The sequence below is a fragment of the Eschrichtius robustus genome, chromosome 16, assembly GCF_028021215.1.
Source record: "Eschrichtius robustus isolate mEscRob2 chromosome 16, mEscRob2.pri, whole genome shotgun sequence".
In the NCBI taxonomy this organism is placed as follows: Eukaryota; Metazoa; Chordata; class Mammalia; order Artiodactyla; family Eschrichtiidae; genus Eschrichtius; species Eschrichtius robustus.
In genome coordinates, this window is record NC_090839.1 from 75,469,313 (window position 1) to 75,490,011 (window position 20,699).

Genomic DNA, 20,699 nt, shown 5'->3' on the forward strand with positions numbered 1-20,699 from the left:
ACAGAATCCGCTGGGCTTTGGGAAACTAGAATGGAGAACTAGGCAGAGACACCTCCCATCTCTTATCCGGATTTCAACCCACCCTCCCAGGTTCAGGGAAGCTGGAGAGAGGTCACCGTTCTGGCTTCCTCAACCTCCTTCTGCATCTTAACACAGGGAAGGAGGAAGCAGAGAGAGCGGGAAAGCCACACATCCCACCGATGTTTACTGAGAACCTACTATGGGCCAGCCACTGTGCTGGATGTGAGGAAACTGTGAGCGACACAAAGTCCCTTCCCTCTTGGATCTTACAGTTCAGTGGGGGAGACAGAAATGTAAAAGACAAAAGGAAAAAAAAGGAGTCTGAGATGGGGGCTTTAGTGGAGAGGTCTTTAAGGAGGTGACATTTGAGCTGAGCCTTCAGTGACTAGAAGAACCAGGATGGACTGGAGGAAGAGCATTCCAGGCAGAGGACAGAGCAAGTGCAAAGGCCCTGAGGCACGAGGAGTTTGGCGAGTTCCCAGTAAGAAAGATCAGCTACAGTGCAGTGAGCCAGGGACAGTGGTGAGAGATAAGGTCAGGCAGGATGGGGGACTGGAGTGAGGAATTTATATTTTGGCTTAAATGCACATTAGCCCCACCCACTGAGAAACATGCTCCAGTAGACACCCATCTCTCTTCAATCTCTCCAGTCCCAAACGTAATCCATCCATAAGCAGGAGCCCAGGAGAGGAAGTGGAGGCACTGGAGCTGCTCCTCCAATAGGACTCCCTCTCACCTCGCAGAAGTGGAGGACTAAGGTTCCTTCTGATAACAGTGACGGGGTGCTTAACATCCTCCTAGCTGCTCTTCTCACTCAGGAGTGAAGTGAATCCCACCAGAAATGTGTTGATTAGCACAGGGGAGTGACTGGCCGCCAGGGTCTTCCTTGGGAATTTCTTTGATAAAAGACTTTTAAAAATCCCCTTAAAATCTGATCTTGACCTCCCAGGCACTAGTCTCCGAATTAGGCAGGGAACCCAAGGGTCTTCGGGGTGTCAAGTCCCAGCCCCCATCTCTGCTCTCTCTGTCTCCTTTGTCCTGCCTGTGCCTTCATTTTTTTCGTTTGTAAAATAAGAAGGATAATAAAATCTGCATTGGAGGGTTGTCCTGAAGATGGTCTACATTATCATCATCTTCATCATCTCCTGGGTTTACTCCAGCCTGGCGGGGGCACAGGTAACAAGAGTGAAAAGGTACAACCAGCTTAGAAATCTAGAATTCTCAGCCTCAGCCACTGCTCTGGGCTTCCTCCCGTGGACCAAAAACAAACAAACAAAATGTTGCCTGCCGTTTCAGTCAACAAAGAATGGTGTCTGCCATTCTGGTAAACAAAAATATTGCTCACCATCAAGCCTTCAGCCACTGCAGCTTCCCCAGGACAGGGAGCCCCGAAGGGAATTTGGGAGAAAAACAGGATACCAGCCCTAGACAGTTAAGATGCATATCAAAGGAGTAATTTCAATAAGCCCAGACTCTCGCACTTTCCCAAACACAGAAAAGCACTAAAATCATTAACTTGAGATGTCTGCTTTTTCTTGTGATTAGCAATAATCTTTCGATGTTCTACTACATGTTTTGTTTTGTTTCAGCAAAAACTCTTATATATCCAGGCTGCTCTCTTACCTCTTTGGAACAGTTCCTCAGAGCTATCTGAGAGGCTGTATCCTGGGCTATATAGTTCTCAGTAATGTCCCTGAATAAAACATAATTCTCAACTTGTACGGTGTGCGTTTTTTTTGGTTTTTTTGTTTTCTTTCAGTAGACACTCCAAATCTCCCTGGTAAGCCCCTGATGACTCCCACTGCCATTGGTTGATCCTGACAATGGGAGATCCCCAGCTCATGCCCCCCTCAGTCCCCCATGCTCTCTGGCTTCTGCCTACTCCTTCGAGGTCAGGGCTTCGCCAGACTAAGCCTAGCGAGTCACTCCTTCATTCAAATATAATTACTCCCTGACAGCAATTGTTAAAAAATAAATAAATTTCTCAAATTATGAAAGTGGATCAAAGTTTTATTTTAGATTTTTAGAGAGGGAATCAGAAAAAGAGAGAACATTGGTTCAAGGAACAATCTTAGTGTTACCAAACGCAAGTTCATGTGCCGGACACACAGTGAGACCAACAAACCAAAATGTAGGAGTTTGGAGCAGAGAAAGGTTTATTGCAGGGCCATGCAAGGTGAGCGGATGGCTTGTACTCAACCCCGAACTCCCCAAAGGGTTTCAGCAAAGCATTTTTAAAGGCCAGGTGAGGGGGTGGGGGGTCACAGGGTGTGTGATCAGCTCGTGCACAGTTTTCTGATTGGTTGATGGTGAGGTATCAATTCTTAGGCGCCAGTAGGTCTGGGGCTCATCAGTATCAAGCAGTTAATTTCTTCCATTTAGTGGTGGTTTTAGCATCTGTAAAAACAACTGAGGAAATGTGCATCAGATGCTATTATCTAGATATCAATACTTCAGAGAGGAGCTACAGCAGAGGATATGGGGGAGGGGTCTGTCCCCAGAAGACCCCAGAAGGACCTGCTCTGTTACATTAGGAAGGGATTTACAGCAAGGCAAATGAGTGTCCAGAATAACGCTATCCAACAGAAATTTTTTTTTTTAACTTAATTCCTTTTTTTTTTTTAATTAATTAATTAATTTATTTATTTTTTCTGTGTTGGGTCTTCGTTTCTGTGCGAGGGCTTTCTCTAGTTGTGGCGAGTCCCCACTCGGGGGCCACTCCTCATCGCAGTGCGCGGGCCTCTCACTGTCGCGGCCTCTCTTGTTGCGGAGCACAGGCTCCAGACGCGCAGGCTCAGTAGTTGTGGCTCACGGGCCCAGTTGCTCCGCGGCATGTGGGATCTTCCCAGACCAGGGCTCGAACCCGTGCCCCCCGCATTGGCAGGCAGATTCTCAACCGCTGCGCCACCAGGGAAGCCCCTCCAACAGAAATTTTTGCTGTGATGGAAAGCTTTCACGTTGTCCGATACAGTGGCGCTAGCCATGTGTGGCTATTACACACTTGAAATATGGTTAGTGTGACTGAGGAACTGATTTTTTAATTTTATTGAATTAACATTTAAATTTAAACAGCCCCCCCCCAATTTAAATAGCCCCAAGTGGCTAGTGATTACATTATTGGACAGGAGGACAGGGCTAGATCATTACAGTCCAAGGTACAACTTTAGCAGTTGCCTCAGCGTGGAGGAGCGAGGAGAGGGTCCGAAGAGATGAAAGGAGAGAGGAGGGACAGACTGCATCAAACTTCTGCCCCAGAGCTACTGAGGGGCGGGGTCTAATGGATCGGGTGGGACCAGCGGGGGACCGCCCCACCAAGTAGGAAGTAGGCGGCAGGTGTGGGCGGAGCGAGATGCTGGCCGCGTGAGTTTCCCAGCGCCCCTCGCCGGTCTGGACCAGAGGTATGGAGAGCAGGAGGGGTGCCCCAGGGTAGCAGCACCAAAGGGGGCTGGGCGCGGCCGGAGACTGGAAGGTCTCAGCAGAACCCAGGAGACCTCCAGAGGCATTGAATTCGGGGTCCCCCCGCCCCAGCCCCGCACACCCACCGCCTCGATTTTACAAAGATTTTTCCAGGAGGTGGGGGTGGCAGGATGGGGGGGTCGTTTCCGCTTTAGTTTTTTTTTTTTTTTTTTAAACAAAACCCCTATTTAACGCTTTTTTCTGATTACTAAATCGGCACGTGCCAGCCTTCTCCGATTCAGGGAAAACCTAAACGTATAAATAGGAAAGTGAAAACCACCGGAAATCCTGTCCCCCGCCCCAGCACCTGGCATCTCGTGGGCGGTCCCAAAATGTATATGTTTTTGAAGGTGTATCTCCGTTAACATCCTGTTGAATAACCTTTCTGACATTATTTTCCCACGAAAGTTATTGATTAAAAAAACAACAACACTAACAGCAAGAAGTTTCTGAGCCCCCGCTGCAAGGGAAGCATGACCTCACTGGATCCTCACAGCAGCCAGAGACCTCTGTGCGAGACTTTTCCATGATGTACCCTGACTCCTAACCACTCTTGTCTGCCATTTTCCTAGATTCTTATACTGCTTTTACAGGTGAGAACACTGAGACTCCGAGAAGCAAGGGCTCTGCACTCATCCTGCCTCGGTTTGAACCTGCCTTTGCCAATTCGGAGCCGTGTGACTGTGGGCAAAGCGTTGACCACTCTGGGTCTCAGTTTCCTCCCCATCAAAGATGGATAAGAGAAGCACCCTGCAGCCCACAGTGGTGGGGTGAGGAGAAGATGTCTTGATGGGTGAAGGCCAGGCGATGCCCAGCTGCTCTTGTGATGAACTGGCCTGAGCTTCCTGACAGCAGCAGGACAGTGCCAGTTCTTCCTCGAAATCCCAGCTTTATTAATGAGTTGAGGACGCCTGGCCAGTGGAGATCAGATTGGCTAGAGACCCGCTTATTGGTCCCTGCTGCCCCCTAGTGGCTCACTCTTGCCCAGCGCCTGCCCCTGGAGGTGCCTATGCACCTATGCCTGTGGAGGTGCCATGGAGGTGCCATGCCCAGAAAGCCCAGAAAACTAGGCCTGGGTTATCTCCACCCTTCCGACCTCTCCTCTCTTTCATCCCTGCCTTTCTCCTCCATCCCCTCCAGCACCTGGCAAAGGGCTTGACATACATTCAGAACTCAGGGTGCTCCAAGGACCAGCTGTGTGGCTCAGGGCCAGTCATGGAACCCCTCTGTGCTTCCTTCCTCTTCTGTAAAATGGGAATAATAATAGTACTGACCTCATGGAGCTGTTGTTAGAATTAAATATGTTAATACACATACGGCTCAGAATGGTGCCTGTACATAGTTAATGCTGTCTGAGCGTTTCCTAGCATTTATTGTTATTATACTGAATGGGTCTGCGGGTGTCATAAAACATAATTAAAGGAGATAATAATATTCTAAATTTAATGTTACTTTATTTTAAAAAGGACAGACTGGACCAATAGAAATCCGACACAGAAATGGTCCCGATGGCATCACCCCACCAACTGTGTTTGTATGTGTCCACATCACTTCTAGACATGGTCCATGGGCAGAGTCAGTGTTTGTATATTGCAGAGGTTTCTATCATGCATTTCTCATCATATGTTCATAGATATTATATAAGACAGGTCTTTCCAGAGAAGGAGAACAAAACAAGAGAGACCAAGATGCAGAGAGAAACACTAAACAAACTTCTGATCCCAGCTCCAGTTTGATACTTGACTCCAACTACAGAATGACCTCTGACCCAGCTGTAGACCGATGCCTGACCCATGCTGTGGACCTATTCATGATCCCGGCTGCACACTGACCCCAGCCACCTGCTGACCCCTAGCCCTGGCAACAGAATAATCTTTGACCCCAACCATAGACTGATCTCTGACTCTGGCCACTTGGACCCCTCACTTTTATACACTGACACCCCACCCCATCTGGGAAATGGCATTTCCTGATTTCCAGCTGGTAAATTCGGCTTGAGTTGGTCAACATATCTGGTCTGTCTGTCCTTCCTCTCTGCCATGGAACCACAGAGAAAGCTCGCAGTTCTCCTTTCTAATCAAAGAGAGCAGTGTTAAGGAAGGCCCCTTTGCCACCTTCTGTTCTGCTTTGGATGTGATGTCTGGTGGTTTGGAAGCCATCTTGTGATCATGAGGGGACAAGCTAGGAGAAGAAAGATAGTGCTCTGAATGGGGCAGAGTGAGAAGAAAAAAAGGGCCTGGGTCCTTGATTATATCATCCAGTGATCAAATCGACCTCCGGATTCTGAAATAAACCATCAACATGCTTTTGTTTAAACCATGTAGATTTTCTTGGTTTAAACAAGAAAAGCCATAAAGCAGCTTTAAAGCCATAAAGCAGCCTTGAAGACTGTAGTTGGTAGAATAATGGACCCCCTAAAGATGTTCACGTCCTAATCTCTGGAAACTGTGGACCTATTACATTGCAAGGGAGAATCAAGGTTGCAGGTGGAATCTCAATTGCTAATTAACTGACCTTGAGATGGGAGATTATCCTGGATTACGTGGATGGACTGACATAATCACAAGAGTCTTTATAAGTGAAAGAAGGATGTAGGAAAGTTAAGAGTCAGAGAATTGAAGATGCTACGCTGCTGGCTTTGAAGATGGAAGAAGGGGCCAGAAGCCAAGGAATGCAGGAAACCACTAGAAGCTGGGAAAGTCTAGGAACAGACTCTCCTTTTGCGTCTCCAGAAGGAATGCAGCCCTGCTGACACCTTGATATTTAGCTCAGTGAGACCAGTTTCAGACCTCTGACCCTAGAACTATAAGATAATACATTTTTGTATTTCAAGCCACTGGATTTGTAGCATTTATTACAGCAGCAATAGGAAACTAATCCACAGATACTCCTCGTTCATCTGGACACATCCCAGCCTTCTTTACCTCAAGCCCTTCACCCATCACCATCCTCTCCCTCATTTTTTGCCACTCAGTCTCCACTTCCAGAGGGTTCTGTCAGATCTCTGCCTGCTCCCTACCTCCATCACATCCATCATTTCTTGTTAAAGTGAACGTGGGGCAGGGCTGAACTTCATGGACAGGCCACCAGGGCACTAGTGCTGCAGGGCCCTGTGCTTGGAATTTGATGCTCTGAGGTCCCCTTCCTGAAATTCTTAATAATTTTACCTTTGAATCTGTGCTTTGTAGGGGAAGTCCCACGGGACAGTGAAGCATGCGCCAAGGGCTCAGAGTCTCTGCTCAAAACTCCCACCTCCAGCCATCTGCCCGCCCCCCTGGCAGAGGGTCATAGCCACCTGCCCCTGCACCCCCTGGCCCTCTAGATACTACTTGGCCTCCCCCTTCCCACCTGCATCCAGTGTCCACTGGAGGGGGCTGGACACAAGGAAGGCACAAGGGAGGGTGGAGGTCAGTTGCTCACCTCATGGGATCTTGGTGAAGAGTATGGCGGTGACCATTCCCACCCCAGGCGTGTCTGCCGCGAGGCCAGAGGCTGCAGCTCAGCCGAAGCGGGCCTCTTGCCTGCTCCCCATCCAGGTACCAAGAGTCACCATCTTGAATTCTTAGTACTTTTTGAAGAAGCAGCCCTGCGTTTTCATTTTGCCCTGAGCCCCTCAAATTCCGTAGCCATTCCTGACATGGAGTCATTCTTTCTCTCCAAGGTTGAGCCCTCCACCTCCAAACACCATCACTCCCCTGAGTTTTCAGCTTTTTCCCTGTGCAGGCTTCTTCCCACCACCACGTATAGCTGTTCTGGTCCCTTCCATCTGCAGACAACCAAAGCTTCCCTCCACCAGCCTCTGACTTTCCCTCTCTCTGTCTCTTTGTCTCTGTCTCTGTCTCTGCCTCTGTCTCTCTGTTTCTCTGTCTCTCTCTGTCTCTGTCTCTATCTCTCTGTCTCTGTCTCTGTCTCTCTCTGTCTCTGTCTCTCTGTCTCTCTCTGTCTCTGTCTGTCTCTGTCTCTGTCTCTCTTTCCCTCCCCAGACACAGTTCTCGAAAGCAGTCTCCTCTCTCTGTCTCCACTTCCTCAGAGCACACCCACTCCTCAGCCCTCTCTGTGCAGAAGCACTTCTGCCAGGAGCCTGCTTTCATGGACACCAGCTGCCAGGTCCAGGCCTGTTTCAGTCCCTAGCGTCCTCTGGCACCAGCCTCTCCCTTGTTCTTGAGGCTCTGCCCCTCTTGGTTTTCTTGCTACAGGCTGTTTTCTCCTGGACAGGCTCCCTTCCCAGGTCTCCTCTGCCCTCCCTGAAATGTTGGGAGTCCTCAGGGCCTGTCCTGGGCCACACACACACACAAAACACACACACACACCCCCCACGTGGAATCTTATCTGTGTCCATACAGATTGTAGCCAACCACAACCTTTACTAAATCTAGACTAGAGTTTCATGGGGTAGGGACGGTATTGCCCAGCACCCAGCATAGTGCTTGGCACACAGAGTGTGCTCAAGAAACGTTTGTTCAGTGCATGAATGAATGAATGAATGAAGCCTTCTAAATATGTCTCCCCAGCCCAGATCTCTCCCCTAAACTCCAGACCCATATAGCCAACTGCTATTGGGTGTATCTCAATTTCCACATCTCCCACCCAGATATGTCCCCTGTAGTAAACATCGCTATCTAATGTGACATCAGTTATGATATATTGTATGAAATATTGTCCTTGATTTCTCATCAGGTCTCCCATGCCTCTCCCACTAGAAGGCAGCCTTCACGGGGACAGAGATTTTGGGTTGGTTGGTCCACTGCTGTACCCTGGGGCCTTAGAACAGAGTGTGGTACATAGTAGGTGCTCAAGAAATACTCTGAACAAATTAATGGATCTCCACATGGATGTGCCCACATCTCAGACTCAGTGTATCCTCAGCTGGGTTCTTCATTATCCTCCCCACACCGTCTCCTTCCGGGTCCTGGTCTCAACTGCTAAATCTAAAGAGTGAGCATTACTCCAGGCAGCCCCCTCCTCCCTCTCTACTGAGATTCAGGCGCTGGCACTCTGTTCCTAGCACCCCATCTCTCCAGCAACTCTCTTTGGCCAAGTCGGCCTCCTCATTTGTATCACCTGGAATTATGCAAATAGCATCTTCTCTAACGCTCTCCCCATCATGACCTGAGCTATTTTTCTGTGTCTCTTTCCTGCTCACAGCACCTCCTGGCTTGCATTAGCCAGAAGTGTGGTACACATACCCCTGGGGTAATCCAGGTGGGGGCCACAAACCCCTGGGGTCCCCAAGATGATTTGAAGTGGCACATGGGTGTGGGGTAAAAGGACATCGAGAAAGTGATCCCTTTTTCAATTCTCTTTCTCTTCATCTGACTAGCCTTCCACAGGCTACAGTATCTAGCTAGAATTCCATAATTCGTTTTTGGTGTCATTGTTTTTGTTTTCATAGTTCATTTCTGTTTATGATAAGGAAGGCTGGTTTTCCATTTGTGATGATGACAATGGTTCTTCTAAAAATAAAATTCTTTAAATAAAACAAGTAAGTCAACATGAAGAAAAAGTTTAAAAGTGATGGAGGGCTTCCCTGGCAGTACAGTGGTTAAGAATCTGCCTGCCAATGCAGGGGACACGGGTTTGAGCCCTGGTCCGGGAGGATCCCACGTGCCGTGGAGCAACTAAGCCCATGGGCCACAACTACTGAGCCTGCGCTCTAGAGCCCACGAGCCACAACTACTGAGCCCACATGCCACAACTACTGAAGCCCATGTGCCTAGAGCCTGTGCTCCACAATGAAGAGTAGCCCCCGCTCGCCGCAACTAGAGAAAGCCCGCGCGCAGCAACCAAGACCCAACGCAGCCAAAAATTAATTAATTAATTAATTAATTATTTAAAAGTGATGGACAAACATGTAAATCTGGAAGAAATAAATTGTGGCAGTGTGGATGAGGGACAAAAGTTTGGAAGACGTGGGTCTACAGACCAGAGCCCAAACCCTTTGCAGCCTGGCTCCTGGCTCCTCCCTTCTCATTCCTTCAGCCCATACTACTCCCCAGACACGTGACCTTGTGTGATATAACGACTTATAATAAGAAATATATATTTGGTCTTCGTCCCTGTTCCTGGCACAGAGCTCCTAAAACCCTCAGAATTTCCTAAGTGACAAGAGCATTAAATGTCTTTTGTTATGTTAATGAGGTGACCTTTGGGAAGCCCCTAGGTCACCTAAGGATGGAGGCTGGTTGCCAGGGGAACCAACCTTGTGATTAGAGGGGAACTGACTGTCCCTCCCTTCAACAACCTGGGAAGGGAGAGGGGCTGGAGACTGCGTTCAATCACCAATGGCCAATGATATGATCATTCGAGCCTATATGATGAGGCTGCCACCGAAACTCAAAGGGACAGGGTTTGGGGGCTTCTGGTTTAGTGAACATTTGGAGGTGCTGGGAGATTGGCTAGCTCTGGAGATGACCTGGAAGCTCTGTGCCCTTTCCCCATACCTTGCCCTAATGCATCTCTTCCATCTGGCTGTTCCTGAGTTAAATCCTTTCCTAATAAATGAGAATCTAGTAAATAAAATGTTTCTCTCAGCCATGTGAGCTGCATTAGCAAATTAATCAAACCTGACTAGGGGGTTGTCGGAACCTCCACTCTACTGCAAGTTGATCAGAAGCACAGGGGACAGCCTGGACTTCCAACTGGTGTCTGAAGTAGGGGGTGGGGGACAGTCTTGTAGGACTGAGCCCTCAGCCTGTGGGATCTGATGCTATCTTTGGATAGATAGTGACAGAATTGAGTTAATTGCTTGGTGGTGTGGAAGAGCACACACACATATTAGAATTGGTGTCAGAATCGTACCTGGGAACCCCTAGACACCATGACCTGGCCACTGTACCCAGACCACACTATGTATTCGAAAACCCCAAGCCTTTGCTCATGCCCTTCCCCCTACCAAGTGTGCCCTCCCCCACGTCTCCATCAGACACCTCTCCATCCTCATACAGAGGGATTCTGCTTCTGTCTGCCCAGCATCTACTCCTCCTTCTATTAACAGGACCTGGTCTTCCTTGGGGACAATCTCGCCCTACTCTTAGTTCATGTTGTTTCCAAGGAACTGATCTCACTCTCAGCCTTCCAATAGGACACATAGGCTTGGCCAATCAGAGTGTTCCTTCCCCAATCTGTATAGTGGTTGGTTCAGGGATGGGCATGTGATTAAAACTGACCAATGAGAGCCTTTCCTGATATGATCACTGAGACCATTAGAAGAAAGATCTGTTTTTTCCTCTGTGCTTCCTAAACTGGTAGGTTATAAGCCTGGACTTCTGAGAACCTTTATCTTTGGGTGGGGAGGGGGCAGGGGGAACAGCTGAGTTTCACTCAGCCTGCTTAAGGTAAAGCCAATACAAAAGAAAGCAGATCCCAGAGGTGGAGCCCTCCACTCTGAAGACATTATTTGATCCATCCATGCCTGAAACTATATTCTTCAACTCAAAAAAAATCTTTTTATGAGCCAGTAAACCCATTTTAAAAAGCTAGTTCTGTCACTTGCAACCACAAGGCTCCTGCTTGAAACAGCATTTTCTTGTTTTGTTTTGTTTTGTTTTGTTTTTTTAGATAGAATTCACATAGCATAAACTTCTCCATTTTAATTACTTAAAAATATACAATTTACTGGGTTGTAGTATATTCACAATGTTGAATCCATCACTGCTATCTAATTCCATCATCACCCACCACACCCCTCCTCGCAAAAAAACCCCAAGTCATCAGCAGTCACTCCCAATTTGCCCTCCGCCCATCCCCTGGTGACCACTGATGAAACGTCATCTTTTAAGACCCAGTTACAGTGGGCATTTCCCCAGAACCTTTCACTAAACACAAGGCAGAATTGTTCTCTCTTTTAGACACATCCCTTTATTATCACTTATGATTGTCAGTTTTATTTTTTGTTTTTAACAATGGAATATTTTGAACATACAGAAAATTACTACTCCTATTTCTCTGACTAGACTGCCTTGAGGGCAGAAACTATATTTCTTCTGTGTCTCCTAGCCCCCAGCCCAGGGCCAGGTTCAGACAAAGTGTTCAGTGAAAATGAATAAATAAAATATTAAAACAAAAAGTGAACAAGGGCTCAGTCCAAACATCCCAGCCCTGGGCTGGGCCAAGACATGAAGATGCCAGAAAAGGTTTGTTGACTGACTGCTGGACATCCTTTGTAAACAGTTCCACAATAGACAACACTCTTACCTTGTTTGTGTGTGAAGGGCAGGTGGGGGTGGTATGCTTTAGCTGAACTGATCACTTCCCACACTCTGACAATTAATTAAACCCCAAACTAAAGTTACAGTTGGTTGTCATGTCTGGGTACTCCCTAAAATTTTCCCAAGCCACACCCACTTCAGATGCTTAGAGGCAGCATAGTGGGGAGGCAGAGCAAACCAGCCATCACGGGCATGTTGACTAAACTTATCTCAGTTGTCCCATCTGTACAATGGGGCTAAAAATACTAAGTATGTCCTAGGGTCATCTGAGGATTAAATGAGTGAAGATTTGCTTAGCATTTAGATGAGATCTGGCTCATTTAAGAAGTCTGTTAAACAGGATACTTTTTCTGGATTAACCAAGAAGTGCATGAGATGGCTAAGTCATTGCACATGCTGTTTCCTCTGCTTGGAAATACTCTTTTCTACCCCTTACTCACTGCCTTACTCCGTTACCTTTCCGCTTAGATGCCCCCACCTCCAGGAAGTCCTCTGGCTCCCCAGACTTTGGTTAGGTGCCTCTCCTCGGGGCTCCTCACACTGTGCTTCCCCATCAGCACAGGTAGGGATGATCTGAGACATCTTGGGGTGCCCGTTGTCCAGCATGGGGTGGGTGCTGAGTTCATGAAAGGACATATCAGAATATGCATCGAAGGGTACACAAGTGACTTTGTTCTCATCCCTGAGCCCTTCTAACTGAGACTCTTGCCCTGCCCTGGGCACCAAGGCCCTGGCTGCATCCTCCATGTGTCCCTGGGAAGAGAAGGCTGTGGACCAGTGGGCATCCTAAGGCTGGTTTGCACCAGCTCCAGAGAGCAGCTGTGTCATTTTTACTCAGCCCTGCATTCTGTGACATCATATTGGTAGCTTGAAAGTGGCCAGGGTGGGAGTATTTACAACATGGAAAGCAGCAAACACCACATACTAGGTTTTTGTTTTTTGCTTTTTGATGGCTGACCAGCACACCTCCCATTGTTATTTGGGGGGACCACAGAACCCTTGTTTCAGTCTGACCGGGACATGCTTTCCCACAACCAGATTTTGCGCATGCAGCTCCCTCTGCCTGGACCCCTCCTCCCCTCCCCCCACGGCTAACCATGGCTCCCTCGTGGCCCCTGACCTTTGAAGGACGAGACCTCTGCTTCTTCCTCCTCCTCTTTCCCTGCTACACCCAGCCCAGCCTGCAAGCTGCTGCTGTCAGTAAATGCTTGTTGATTGACAGTTCTTGGTAAATATTTTTGTGAATTTGACCTTTTCCCCATGTGAATGTGGGGAAACCACGGCAGCCTGAACTTTCAGTAAAGAGGAGCCTCTTTGAGGAAGGGAGTCTTTGCAGAAACTCACCACAGCTGCCTGGAAGCAGAGTCATTGCAGCCCTTCCTCCCTGCGTGCGCAGCCTCTTGGAAGACCCAGGTGTCTCGGGGCCACTGCTCCCTCCGGTGCAAGATGGGGGAAGAGGAGGAGGTTGGGGACTTTGGGGCAGCGGCTCTTGGTGGGGTGGGAGGCCCTGGAGGCTGACACACGTGTGCGCACACACACGTGGGGTTGTGCACGTCAGCAAATGCATGTGGATTTGTCACTTGGATCATGGTCTGGTTTCAGGCAGGTTGACAGAGGCTTGGGGATCCTCCGACCACAAAGGGTGCTGGAAATAATGCTGGTCTCTGTCCCCTGCACAACCCACCTCCTGCCAAGACCCAGGTTGTGCCCTGTGGCTCCAGCAGAGAGGGAGAGGGTCTACTCCTGTGTGCACATGTGGGGAACAGTACTCACAGCCCCAGATGCATGGGAGGGCTCAGCTCTGCAGAGTGAATACTCAGTAACCAGGACCTGTCTGATTTGACCATGGTGCGTGCATGTCTACACATGCGCGTGCCACCTTCCCCCCCACCCCGTCCATTACACACGTTGGGAAGGCGGGAACTCTGTTTTTGTCACCGCTATGTCCCCAGCACAGTGTCTGGCACATAGTAGATGCTCAATAAATATTTGCTCTTATGCAGGTGTGCACGTGTACACATATATGTGCCTGTGCTCACGTGACCGTGTGTGTACCTGCACACGGGTGAACATGGGTGGATGGGGGTGTTGTGTGCTTTCTGTGCAGCCGCGTGAACAGGGATGTGCACGCCTGTGTGTGAATGTGCCTGAAGAGGGAACGTGAGAGAGGGGGCTGAGTCCTCACCAGCCCACGTGACCACGCGTGATGCATCTCCCGATAGCTGGGAATCTATCTCTGAGAGCTCGGGTTGCACGTGCGCATGGGTGCGTGAGCAGGGGTGTGATTTCATGTGCACGTGTGTGTATGTGAGAGCTGTTCAGATGTACACACGGGGGCGTGCATGGACTTTTGTGAGAAAGGTGATGGGGCGGTGGTTAGCAAACCGTCCAGGCTCAAATTCCTCTTTCATTTCATAGCTCGTCCATCTGAGCAACCGTGGACGAGTTACTTAAACTCTTTGTGCCTCAGTTTCTTTATCTGTGAGATGGGGTGATAATAGCAGCTGCCTCCTGGAGCCATTTGGGGGACTAAATAAGATACTAGCCCTTGGCACTGATTCCATTAGGAGTGGCTCTGGGCGTGCCCATGAGAGGTCCATTGGGCGGGAATCTTCCACTAATGCCATTAGCAAGTCCCAATCATGCCGCCTGCTACTGTTTTAAGTGGTGTGTTGCGCATGGCTCTATGAGCACATCTGTGTCCCCAGCCTGCCCCCACCTCAGCCATAGAGAGATAAGGACCCTCTCTGCTGGGCACCAGGATTTGCATGTGGGTTACAGGGAAATAATCAGGCTTCGGTCTAAGATGATTGGAGCAGGGTGGAGCTGGGGGGAGACTGGACTCAGCATCGCAGCCCCTCCCCTCAGCCATCCTTCCTCCCCACTCGGGGAGCAGAACTTGGTCTTTCCTTGGTCACCTGACTCCATCCTCCCAGCCTGGAGAGATCAGTCTTTGCCTGGCCAGCTCACTGGGCTCTGGCGAGGAAGATATGAAAAGATGGGTGAGGAGCTCACTCTGAGAAAAAGTGGTCCTAGGATGTGCTCACGGTGATTCCATTGGGAGTGGCTCTGGGTGTGCCCATTAGAGGTCCATTGGGCCGGAATCTTCCACTAATGCCATAAAATGGAAAGAACCAGGTGACTTTCAGGGGTCTAAAAAGAGCGATCATGCTCAGGAGGGGAACTTTGTACCTCGGAAGACATCAGAGGAGACTGTCAACCGATCAGCGTGATTAAAGAGGATGAGGACTTTCGGTCACTCCTGCCCAGGCCCTGGGAGGGGCTGGAGGACGGGAAGTGACCTCCGAGGCTAATCCAGAGTGTTCATTCATCCACTGATTCACTCGAATCACATTTCTTGAGTCCCAGAAGATTCTAGGCCCTGGGGGATCCAAGACCGGTTCCTGCCCACGTGGAACTTGCAGTCACATAGAAAAGCCCCAATAATGCAGTGTGGTTCACAGCACGATGAGGGAAGCATGGGCCCAGAGGAGGGATGACTCACCCAGTCTTGGGGCATCAAGGAAAGCTTCCTGTAGGAGGTGACATCTCCAATGAAACCTGAAGAATGAGAACCTGTTTACCAGGAGATGGCAGGGGCGAGAGGGCGTCTGGTGGAGGATACAGCACAGGCAAAGACCTGGAGGAACAGCCCGACCTGGCTGGAGCACACAGTGTGAGGTGAGTGAGGTGGTAGGTGAAGCCGGAGGGGAAAGCAGAGCCCTGGGAGCCACATGTGGTGTTTGAGGCTGAAAGGGCCTTGTCATCTGTAGGCCATCCTGACTCGGGGTGGCAGGGGTGCCTATTTCCTGGGATGAGTCCAAAGTGGGGGTGGAATGGGGCTGATGGTGGAAAGGAGGGCCTTGAAATACCCATGCAATCACTCGACAAATATTTCATGAGCACCTACTATGCGCCAGGCACTGCTCTGAGGGTGGGGGGCTGTGCTGTGAACAGAACAGACAAATCACGGCCCTAATGAAGTTGCGTGTCTACTGTGGGGACAGACAGCCAGGAGATGGGCATGAACACACTGAGTGAGGTCGGGTGGCAGTGAACAGGCCAGGGAGGTGAGGGAAAGAAGGGCAGAGAGCTGCTGTCGGGGGAGGCCAGGGAAAGCCTCGCTGAGGGGCGGGGGCGTTTGAACACTGGCTTGATGGGAGTAAAGGAATGGGCCACGCACGCATCTGGAGGTGGGAGAGGGAGAATGTTCCGGGCGGAGCGGCAGCCTGGGCAAAGGCCCTGAGAAGGGAACGCTGTGATCGAGGAACAGCAGGGAGGCCAGCGTGTCTGGAGCAGAGAGCGAGGGGGCGAGGAGATGAATTCACTGGCGGTGGGGACCAGCCACGGAGGGCCTCGCTGGTACCCTAAGGACTTCGGGTTTCTTATTTGTTTGTTTGTTTTGGCCGCACCGTGCGGCATGAGGGACCCTAGTTCCCCCACCAGGGATCAAATCTGCACCCCCTGCATTGGAAGCGCAGAGTCTTAACCACTGGACTGCCAGGGAAGTCCCAGAACTTTGGGTTTATTCTACAAATGACAAGAAGGCTTTGGGGGGCCTTCCCCAACATGGAAGTGACGAGATCAGATTTTTGTTTTATTTATTTTTATAAATTTATTTATTTTTGGCTGCATTGGGTCCTCGTTGCTGCGCGCAGGCTTTGCTTTTAGTTGCGGCGAGCGGGGGCTACTCTTCGTTGCGGTGCGCAGGCTTCTCATTGCGGTGGCTTCTCTTGTGGAGCACGGGCTCTAGGCGCGCAGGCTTCAGTAGTTGTGGCAGGCGGGCTCAGTAGTTGTGGCTCGCGGGCTTAGTTGCTCTGCGGCATGTGGGATCTTCCCGGACCAGGCCTCGAACCCGTGTCCCACTGCATTGGCAGGCGGATTCTTAACCACTGCGCCACCAGGGAAGCCCCCAGATTTTTGTTTTAAATGACCACTCTGCAGGGAGGAGGACAGGATGTTTCGGGTGGGGGAGGTCCGAAGGCACAAGCGGGAAGAGCAATGAGCAGCCTGCTACAATCACCCAGGTGAGGGATGCTGGTGGCCCAGGGCAGGTGCTGACCGTGGAGTCTGGGTGTGTTTTGAGGGTAGACCGGCAAGACTTCCTGACACGTGGGTTCAGGGTGAGGAGAGAAAGCAAGAAGGCAAGGATGACCCTGGGCTGAGGCCGTGCTGGGGACCAGGCACGCTCGCACTTCACCCCCTTCAGCCTGGAGCGGGTGGAATAATTATCACCGAGAAGCATAATCGTAGCCCCTGCTGTCTGTTGAGCCCCTGCTCAGCCAGGCGTGGTGACCTCACTGCATCCTCGTTATCACCCCATCTGCAGCTAGGGGTGTAGAGGCTCAAAAGAAGGAGGCCCGCCCAGGCTCACGCGGCCCTCAGGGTTGAGGTTCACCTGAGATGTCATCAGTAGGATTGTGGGTCCAACACCCCTCCCACTACAACACCAAATCAGGGGTCCTCTCCAGGGGCTACTTGGCAATGTCGAGTGACACTTCTGGTTGCTACTGCTGGCATCTAGGAGCCCAGGATGCTGCTTAACATCGTTCGATGCAGAGGACAGCCCCACAGCAAAGAATCATCCAGCCCAAATGTCCACAGCACCGAGCTGGAGAGACCTTGCTCCCCCATCCTTCCAGCGCCCCTAAGAGACCGCCTGGGGGATTTGGGAGCCCCTCCCTGAATGAGAAGTGAGCCTGTGCTAGGGTGGCAGTTAGCAGCAGGCAGCTGTGGTGACAGAGGCTGGTTCCTCTATGGAACTGAACTCAACATCCTTGTGGCTTTTCTTCTCCTTTTCAACCAGCCCAGGCATCTGGGCCTAGGCCTCTCATGTGCTGATGGTCTCAAAGGGCCCGATGTGTCCCCAGCCCACTACCCTGCTGAGGACCTTCTATGGCTCTGGGTACCATCTTCCCCTCCAGTCAATGGCCTCACCACTTCCCTCTTGTCCACCCACACCAGGGCCCTCATTCCCCAAATACCCTGTGTCTCTGCTTGGGGCTTTGTTGCTCATCTCCAGGGCACACTTCCTTCCTCTTTCAGTCTGTTCTTGACTATTTTCCTTCTCTTATTTTCTTCTGCATTTATCTTGCTGCTCTTTTTCCAAATTCTTGAGAGGGATGTTTGAAACATTCCTTCTTAGCTTTTCTTCTTTTCTAATTTATGAATCTTTAAGGCTACAAATTTCCCTCTCGGTATTGTTTTAGCTGCAACCCACAAGTTTTGATATGTACTTTTTGTATCGTTCAGTTCAAAATGCTTTCTAATTTTCCACTGTGATTTTTCTCGTTGTCCCTTAGGTAATTTAGAGGTGTATTTCTTTGTTTCCCCAACCACATTTTTGAAAGCCTTTGGAATGGCCTCTCCTATCTTTTCAACATAGTGAACTGCTCTTCCGAGTCCAGTTCAAGTGGCCCCTCCTCTGAGAAGCCTTCCCTGGACAGTCCCTCCACCCCAGCCCAGGCATGTAATTAGTAGTTGCCTCTTTTCTGTTCCCATGGCACTTTATACAGATGATCACTGTAGCACTTTTAGGGCACACAGTAATGTATCTGTCAAGACTCTTTCAGTTTCAAGTGAAAGAAAATTGATTCCTTTGGCTGAAACCAAAAGGGAACTTACTGTCTCATTTCACTAAGATGTCTGACTTTCAGGCACAGCTGGATCCAGGTGTTCTGATTCCTGACGACTCAGTTTATCTCTTGGGTCATTTCCTGTATGTTGACTCCATTCTGTTGTAAGTTCTCTCATTGTGGCCATGAGCTATCCGCAGCTACTGCAGCTACTGCAGATAGCTCATCCTCTCTGCTCCAAGTCTGGAGTCTTTGCCCTAACTGTCTCATCAAAAGTTTCATGGAGTCTCATTGGTTCTGACTGGGTCACACACTCTCACTGGATTAATTAATATGGCCTGGAGAATAGAGTACATTGGCTTAGGACAGGGTAATGTGCTCCCCTGGGGAGAGAGACAGAAAAAATCAGGACACAGTTACCAGGAGAGGAATAAGCTAGTACCAGAAAGCTAAAAAAGAAAAAGAAAAAGTAAAAAGGCACTACTCCTAAATAGTTTTACTACTAACAACAACTATTTAAGTCAGTCTTATACTCACCGAATGCCACCACCCCAAGTGCTTTACTTTTAGTCCTGCGTGTCCCTTTCCCACTGGACTTGAGACCATCGACAGTGAGGGAAGCTCTGTTGTATTAACTGAGAAAAATCGGAAGCTACAGGGGAGGAAGGAGATGGGCAACTCCTCCTCAACCTTATTAGTGTAGCTGCTGCAGTAACTCTCTGTCTTAATCAGCTCCGGCTGCTACAACAAATACCACAGACGAAGGGGCTTAAACAACAGATTTATTTCTCACGGTTCTGGAGGCAGGAAAGTCCAAGATCAAGGTGCTGACTGATTCAGTTCCTGGTGAGAACCCGCTTCCTCTCTTGGGCAGCTGCTCTCTTGCTGCATCCTCACATGGCCTTTCCTTAGTGCCCGTGGAGAGGGGGAGAGAGAGCGAGCTCCCTGGTGCCTCTTCTTGTAAGGACACCAATCCAATCCTTAATGACTTCCTTAGCAGCCCCATCTCCATATACAGTCACACGGAGGGTTAGGGCTACAACATGTGAATTTCACGGGGACGCGAACATTCAGTCCAGAACACTCTCCTTCCAGGATAAGCCCTCCCACATCTTTCCAAAAATCAGAGCCGCACAGACACTCAGCATGAAAGGAGGCTTTATTGGCCCTGTGGTCCAACCACACATGCAATCAATCTGACCATACACCCACATCAACAGGTGGCCAAGCCTTGGTTTGCATACCACCAGGGACAGGAAGTTCACCTTCTACTGTAATTAGGCAGATCTGCCTGCACTGGTCTGGACCTAAAGGTCAGCTGTCACATCCCCCATCCTGAATCTTCTCTTCTTCAAGCTAAATACCTCTGCTCTCTGGTGGTTTTCAGACCCTCTTCACACCCCTCCCACCTTTTTGGTTGCCTCTTCTGAATATACTCCAGTTCACCAATGTTCTTAAAATGAAGGGCCAGAACTAGACATAGGCTGCAGGTGTGGCCACTGCAGTGAGGCTTACCTCCCTTCTTCTGGGCACCACAACTCTCTTAAGGCAGCCTCAGGGTGCCTCAAGTTTCTCTTGGCCGTGACATACTCTTGACGTTGGGAAAAACCCCCAAGCGCATGTTGCTTCAGTGGTTCTAATCCTCACACGTGTGAAATTGACTAGTTGACTTGAAGTAAAGGACATAACACTCATCCTTGGTCAGTGTCTTTGGAAGGACCACTACTCACATCTCTATAAATTTTTAATGCCTTCCCTCTTGCTGTGCCCTCTCTCCAGCATGCAGGTGCTTTGTGACCTTCCATTTTTAATTTGAAAAATGGAAATAGCTTTATTATTTTCCTCAGATTCCAGAAGCAATGTATCACTTTAAAAATCAATACAGGGAATTCTCTGGTGGTCCAGTGGTTAGGACTCCATGCTTCCACTGCAGGGAGCATGGGTTCAATCCCTGGTTGGGGAACTAAGATCCCGCATGCCGCATGGCACAGCCAAAAAAAAAATTCAATACAGAAAAATACAAAAAATTAAAAATAAAAATTCCCACCACCTAGATATAGCCCTATTAACACTTGGAGCTAGACTGTCCAGGTTCAAATCCTGACTTGACCACTTACTAGCCCTATGATCCTGGGCAAGTTGCTTAATCTCCTGCACCTTCATTTCCCTGAGTCTAAAATGCGGATGTTAAAAGTGATAACTTAGGGACTTCCCTGGTGGCACAGTGGTTAAGAATCCACCTGCCAATGCAGGGGACATGGGTTCGAGCCCTGGTCCAGGAAGATCCCACATGCCATGGAGCAACTAAGCCCACGAGCCACAACTACCGAAGCCCGCGCGCCTAGAGCCCATGCTCCGCAACAAGAGAAGCCACTGCAATGAGAAGCCCACACACCGCAACGAAGAGTGGCCCCCGCTCACCGCAACTTGAGAAAGCCCG